This window comes from Triturus cristatus, chromosome 4_1 (assembly GCF_964204655.1).
Source record: "Triturus cristatus chromosome 4_1, aTriCri1.1, whole genome shotgun sequence".
In the NCBI taxonomy this organism is placed as follows: Eukaryota; Metazoa; Chordata; class Amphibia; order Caudata; family Salamandridae; genus Triturus; species Triturus cristatus.
In genome coordinates, this window is record NC_140585.1 from 879444991 (window position 1) to 879451382 (window position 6392).

The following is a 6392-nucleotide window of genomic DNA, read 5'->3' on the forward strand; positions in this document are numbered from 1 at the left end:
ATACCTCACGTTTCACGTTATTACACCACAAATTCTAACACAACATGTTATGCCAACAAAGGATTATGTGTGGATGCGGACTACACACGTGGTTATAATGCACCTCTATTAAGAACTCTAATTGCCCTCTTTCACTGTAGGGCAGTTGTCCACCTGTGTAGCCTGCCTCGAAGCTTCTGCCTGTTCTCTATTTTGGTCGCATTTTGCGTTTTCAGTTATAAGGACTAACACTTTCAACAAACAATTTGTTCTCATTTCCATATCTGAGAGTCGCACTTTGGTGTGTTTTATTTGTAGGTGATAGAATATTATTCAGTTAACACTGTGCGTCTAAGAGCTGCTTGACTGACGTCTTCTAGAAAGGACCCCTTGAAATAATCGGCGCATGCCACGTGCACGAAGTCTGAGTTTGAGCCAAAGATCTGAGGTTGCACCACGGCCTTTCAGATCACTCTCAGTTCAGAGAGCTGAGGTCTGACTCTGCTTACCTTGGTGTGCTGCAGCAAGGCTGCGAAGCCCGCTGAGCACCAAGCACTTTAGGCTATCCGCGTATGCAGGCAGTTGTTTACACTGTGCACTGCCATGAGGGACACAGGTGCCAGCCTCACACTCTGGCAGCAGGCACCTGAAAAGCTGAAGAAATGCCCGCCAGTATTAGGGTCAAATAGTGACACTATACTGGTGGGAGGTGCCAGTTGCCAAAAAAACAACAATAGGCAAGGCCCCCCGCCCTTAACATGAGGGCACTAATCCTCCAGATCGGATGCTCTTGTGTTTTGACAAGTAGGCCACGTGACATGGTATGGCCTCTGAGGCCGCAGCAGGGTCTCAGCTTGAATCAGTGCAGTCAGCTGGGCCCCAGGCCCATGCGGCACGACTGTAAGAGTAAAAATATTTCTAGCTGTCGTGACAAGAATTTTCAATTTTATTAAGGACACGGAGGCGAGGATTATGCTTCTCTTCACTTTACTGACATACACAGCAGCCAATAAAACTTTAATTTAGCATAACCCTGAAGTACAACCCCCTCCATCGTATGCCCCAATCACACGTCAGTCCCATACATAAATGTCCATGCATGAGTCCTGATCCACCTGACCTGGGGAGGTGGTGTACGGGGGTGGACTGGTGCACGACCCAGGAGAAAGCCCTTTACATGGCCAAGGGGTGCGGTAAAAAGTATCATAGGATGTGGGGGAAGTGGTTGGGTAATGTGGAGGGTTCAGATTAAGCTGATTCCATACCTTACCTGTGTATGTCTTATGGGGTTTGTGACTGTGGGATGCATTGCTTACAGGATTGTATTTGATTTAATGATCTCCGTGTATCTGCTGATTTGTTTCACGTGTTTGAAAACAATAAAACTTGATTATCAAAAAAAATGTCCATGCATGATCTTCCTCTTCCTCTTTCTTTGCGAAATAACCATTAATTTCAGCCTTAAACCCAACTGTTGAACTTGAACGGTGCCGAACGCGCCCTCGACTGTAACTTGAACTTGGACCACAGATTCCATACGCTGTGCCCAATTAACTCCATACTGATCGCTCAGGTCTGCTTGCCGTGATCTCCTGAAACAAAATACGTCATCGTAATATACCATCCATAAACATATATATCCAAACTTAATCATTTTAGTAATTTATCCATGATATAAACATGTCCAATATAACAATTGGGTGTGAAGAAATTCAAATCAGTATGCCGTAACAGTATATGAAACACAAAGCATGAAATAACAATCTCTCACAGAAAATTATCTACCATCACCATATTTCTAGGGTGGGATAATCCTCGCCTCCGTGTCCTTAATAGAATTGAAAATTCTTGTTGCGAATCCTAGAATTTGTTTTATTCTATGTCAGTCCACTGAGGCTCAGATTATGCTAGTTTAAAGTTGCAGCACCACCGTAGAAGCCACATCAACAATTGGTTTATGATAAAACGTTTTAAACGTTGAGTCAGGGGACCATTCTGCCACAGTCATAATGTCCTGTAACCGGGATCCGGTACAAAAAGCTTTAGAGGCCATTGCTCCTCTCACAGAATGTGCCCTAAACATTGTGGTATCAATACCTGCTAGTCTTAATAACCAAGTAACCCACCTGGCCAAAGTTGTAGCAGTGACTGGACGGAAAGGTTTCTGTAATGAAATCAACAATTGCCATTCAACATCATTTCTGAACTCTTTAGTACAATCCTCATAACATTTCAAACATTGTACCACACATAGTTTACTATGATGAGGAAAAGCAGGATATGAAATACACTTAGAATTAGTCTTTGTCCTCCTCAAAATTGTGAACGATACTCCTGAGGGAGTAAATACTCTACCTGCTAGACCCAATGCTCGCACAGCTGAAACACGTCTGCAGGATACCATACATAATAACAACGTAAGTTTTGCTGACAGTTGTTTACGTGACAAACCCTTGTTCGCTGGCCAATTCTTAAGGAATTGTAGCACCACATTGACATCCCACAAAGAAGAATATTTGGGTTTCGGAGGGTTAACCAAACGGATGCCCCTCACCACCTTGCACACCAGGGGATGTTCCCCCACTGGTTTACCATCCACATGTGGATGTCCCGCTGAAATCGCTGACCTAAAATTATTCACTGTCTGATAGGCCATGCCCGATTTCGCTAATTCTGAAAGAAAGTGAACAATCATATGAACGCCGGATCCCAAAGGATCTCCCTGCCGTTCAACTCACCAACTAACCCATCTACGCCAAGCTGATTCGTACCGCTTGTGCGTAGCTGGTGCTCAAGATTTGGATAAAAAAAACAGAGTGTCCTGTGTAACTCCAGGCATTTGCCACTGTCGCCTGAAAGTCTCCAAGCCATGAGTGACAATTGGCCCTGCACCACCAACGGGTGCGGCAGACCCAGAGGGTCCGTTAGAATCTCGGGATACGAGTGTAGATGTACTGGCAGAGCACACGACAAGGTTAGAGCCACCGGAAACCAAGCCTGTGCTTTCCAACATGGTGAAACCAATACCACCTCCGCTTTCTGCCTGCGAATTTGAGCTAATACCCTCAGAATCATGGAGAGCGGAGGGAAAGCATATAGAATGCCCGTTGTCCATGATTGAAGGAATGCGTCCGAGCTGATCGCCAGAGGGTCTGGGCGCCAACTGTAAAACTGAGGTAGTTGTTTGTTGAGTCTGGACACAAACAGATCCACTGAACATGGACCCCACTTGGTGTTCAGATCCCTGAATACTCTGGGATGCAGCCTCCAATCGCTGACATCCCTCAAGAATCGGGAGTTCCAGTCCGCTACAACATTGGACGAACCCGGAATGTACTCCGCCGTCACCGAGATGTGATGTGCCAGGCAATAATGCCAAAATTCCTTGGCTATCTCTACTAGGAGACGCGACCTGGTGCCACCCAGGCGATTGATGTATCTTACTGCTGACACATTGTCCATTCGCAGTAGAATACAACAACTCGCTCATTGCGGTGAGAGAGTCCGAATCGCAAATGAGCCGGCAAGAAGCTCCAGACAGTTAATGTGGAGTTTCATTTCCTCCTGGGACCATCGTCCCCCAGTCTCCACTGCCCCTCAGCGGACACCCTAGCCCCATCGACTGGCATTGGATTCTATGACGATCTCTGGACTTGCTGCAAAAATTGCCTTGCCATTCCATGCGTCCATGTGGTCCAGCCACCAAGCCATCTCTGTCCGGGCCTCTGCGGAGATCAAGATTTGTTCTGCATAACTCTAGCCCTTGCGTAAATGCAGAATCTTCAACCATTGTAGTGCCCTGTAATGTAAGGGCCCCGGAAATATTGCCTGAATAGATGCCGCTAAGAGTCCCACCAGACGGGCCAGCATCCTCAAGGATATAGTCAGAGAGGCAAGCGCTCTCCTCAATTCCTTCTTGATTGCTATTCTCTTTTTGAGCGGGAACAACAGTTGCGCTGTTATGGAATCCACCTGAAAGCCCAGGAATTCCATTGATTGTGTGGGACGTTGAATAGATTTCTCCGCATTGATGACGAATCCCAACTCCTGTAAAAGTTGGACCGTCCAGGTCAAATGAAGTTGAACTGTCTCCCAAGCCTAAGCCATGATTAAGATATCGTCTAAATAGATTATGAGTCGCACCCCTCTTTTCCGAAGGTACTGAACCACAGGTTTCAGTTACTTGGTGAAGCACCAAGGGGCGGTCGAGAGCCTGAATGGCATGGCCGAAAACTCGAACCATTGGTCTCTCCACTGAAATTGGAGGAACCTCCGATGAGGAGGGAAAATGGGTACTGCCAGATACACATCTTTCAAATCCAGATGCCCCATACAATCCTTTTCTAACAGAATGTCCCTCAATAAATGTATGCCTTCCATTTTGAAATGACAATACACTACCCAGGTGTTGAACTCTCTCAGATTGAGCACCAGCCTGAAAGCTTGATCTTTCTTTAGAACCAGAAATATTGTGCTTACGAAACCCTGAGGGTGTGGAACAGTGTGAACAATTGCTCCTTTGTGCAATAAAGACTGAACCTCTTTGTCTATGAAGAACATCTCTACGTGGGAAAAACGTAGGGGCGCGGGAATGTGTATTTGTCAAGGGAAGGCATTAAATTCTATTTGAAACCCTTGTACCGTCTGAAGAACCCATGGGTCGTATGTTAGACTCTCACCTGCGATGGAACAAAGCAATCTGGCCTTCCACCACGATGTCCCCAATACGCAACAAGATTACCTGAGTAAGAGGTGTTTTCGGAGTTGTTGTTTTGGCCCTTATAGCCTCCTCTATGCTGTCTACCTCTGCCACCCCTGTTCCGGGTAGGGTAGAAATTGGATCGCTGGGCTCCACCTCACCCACGTTGTTCACCTCCTCGAGAGGTCTGATTGAACCCTCAGCCGGTCGCTCGACCCCTGAAGCGTCCGGCCCTATTAAAAAGGCCAGTGTGGAAAACTTTCTTGATGTATGCCTGCGCTTTATCTAGGGTGGGAAACGTGGCCACATATTTTCCCATCTCCTTAACGAATTTATCTCCAAAGTGCATGCCATTGGCTATGGTACCTGGTTCCGTCATCGCCATCTCAGCAAGCTGAGGGTTAATCCTCATGAGGAATGATCTCCTTCGCTCCGTCGACAGAGCACAGTTCGCGTTTACGAGGAAACACATGGCCCTTTGAGCCCATTCCAGATTCTCTGAGGGGTCTAGAGGGGTATTTGAGTCTTTAGCGGTGAATGCCACGTCAAGTATTGTGGTTAGGGGTCCGGAAACATCCAGTAGCTTGTCTTGACAACCCCTCCATGCCCGATCCAGTCCTTTTTAGGATCCTTAGCAAACTTCCTCATAAAGGTGGCCATATTCGGATCTAACTCCGGTGTATCTGCGACTTTTAGCATCAGGGAGGGTCTGGGGCATTCAGATCATAAGGTAGCTCTAACCTTCTTCTCAAAACCCTGTCTCAGGTTGTCCTGCAAATAGTGCACCATCTCCACACAGGGAACCCACTCTGTGGATCTCGGATGCATCAAATTCTCGGGGTCAAACAATATGTTCTTAGGGGTTTGTTTATCTTCTACGTTATGGGACTTGCGTTTCCGCTTAGTCGCCTTTTTTGGAGCCTCTGACTCCAGATCCGAATCGGATGGGTTCGGCGCAGACGGGGAAGACTCCTCCGCCGCCCCCGTGGCCATCACTGACGTGTTACCAGCGCGAGGGGGCCCATCATAACCATGGTCTCTCATCACATTATGAGCCATGCGTGCAAGAACCTCCACCGAGGTATGCCCTGAAGATTCTCCTTGAGAGGTGCCAAACTTATGTTTACCATAATTTTTTATGGGTTTGGTAAAAGGTTGCAAGGCCTTTATCAGCGCCCTGTTTACAGAACCCTGGACGTGGGTATCCAGGGCCTCCACTAATTGCTCCTCCATCTGATGTTCAGAAGGTTCCTCATAATGGGCATATTCATTGAATTGTACCCACTGATCTTCCTCCTCGGCGTAGTACGCCATCGTGTTGTAGGAGGTCTGGTGGAGCTTCGGGGGGAGAAACCCTGAGGTGTTACTTCAATATTAATACTTCAATATTAAAACTCCCTAAACTGTAAATGAAACACTCTCCCTATTTAACAGAAAATCACCTGCTATAAGACTAATTGATCAACACTTCATGTGGTGGGAGCCACCCCTTAATCTCCCCTCAGGCAGAGCCCTTGATCGGATTTCACTCCGTTAAGCGTTCGTGAGGGATCGGGGATTGAGCAGTTGTAGCGTGCACCGATGCACGATGAGCCGATCTTTAGCTCTGAGGAAACCCGGCAGATCGTGCATGTGTGCACGTCATGGGCCAAGAAACAGGACTGCTCCCCGAGCGCGCGTGGCGTCTGTCCTGCTCCCACTCCACTGCAATAAT

The 6392-nt window shown here is 47.2% G+C and overlaps 1 pseudogene; it reads right to left on the reverse strand.

The window, feature by feature from the left end:
- Positions 1–4877: 4877 nt before the first annotated feature.
- LOC146855698 (uncharacterized) lies at positions 4878–5992 on the reverse strand (annotated as a pseudogene).
- Between the last annotated feature and the right edge of the window lie 400 nt (positions 5993–6392).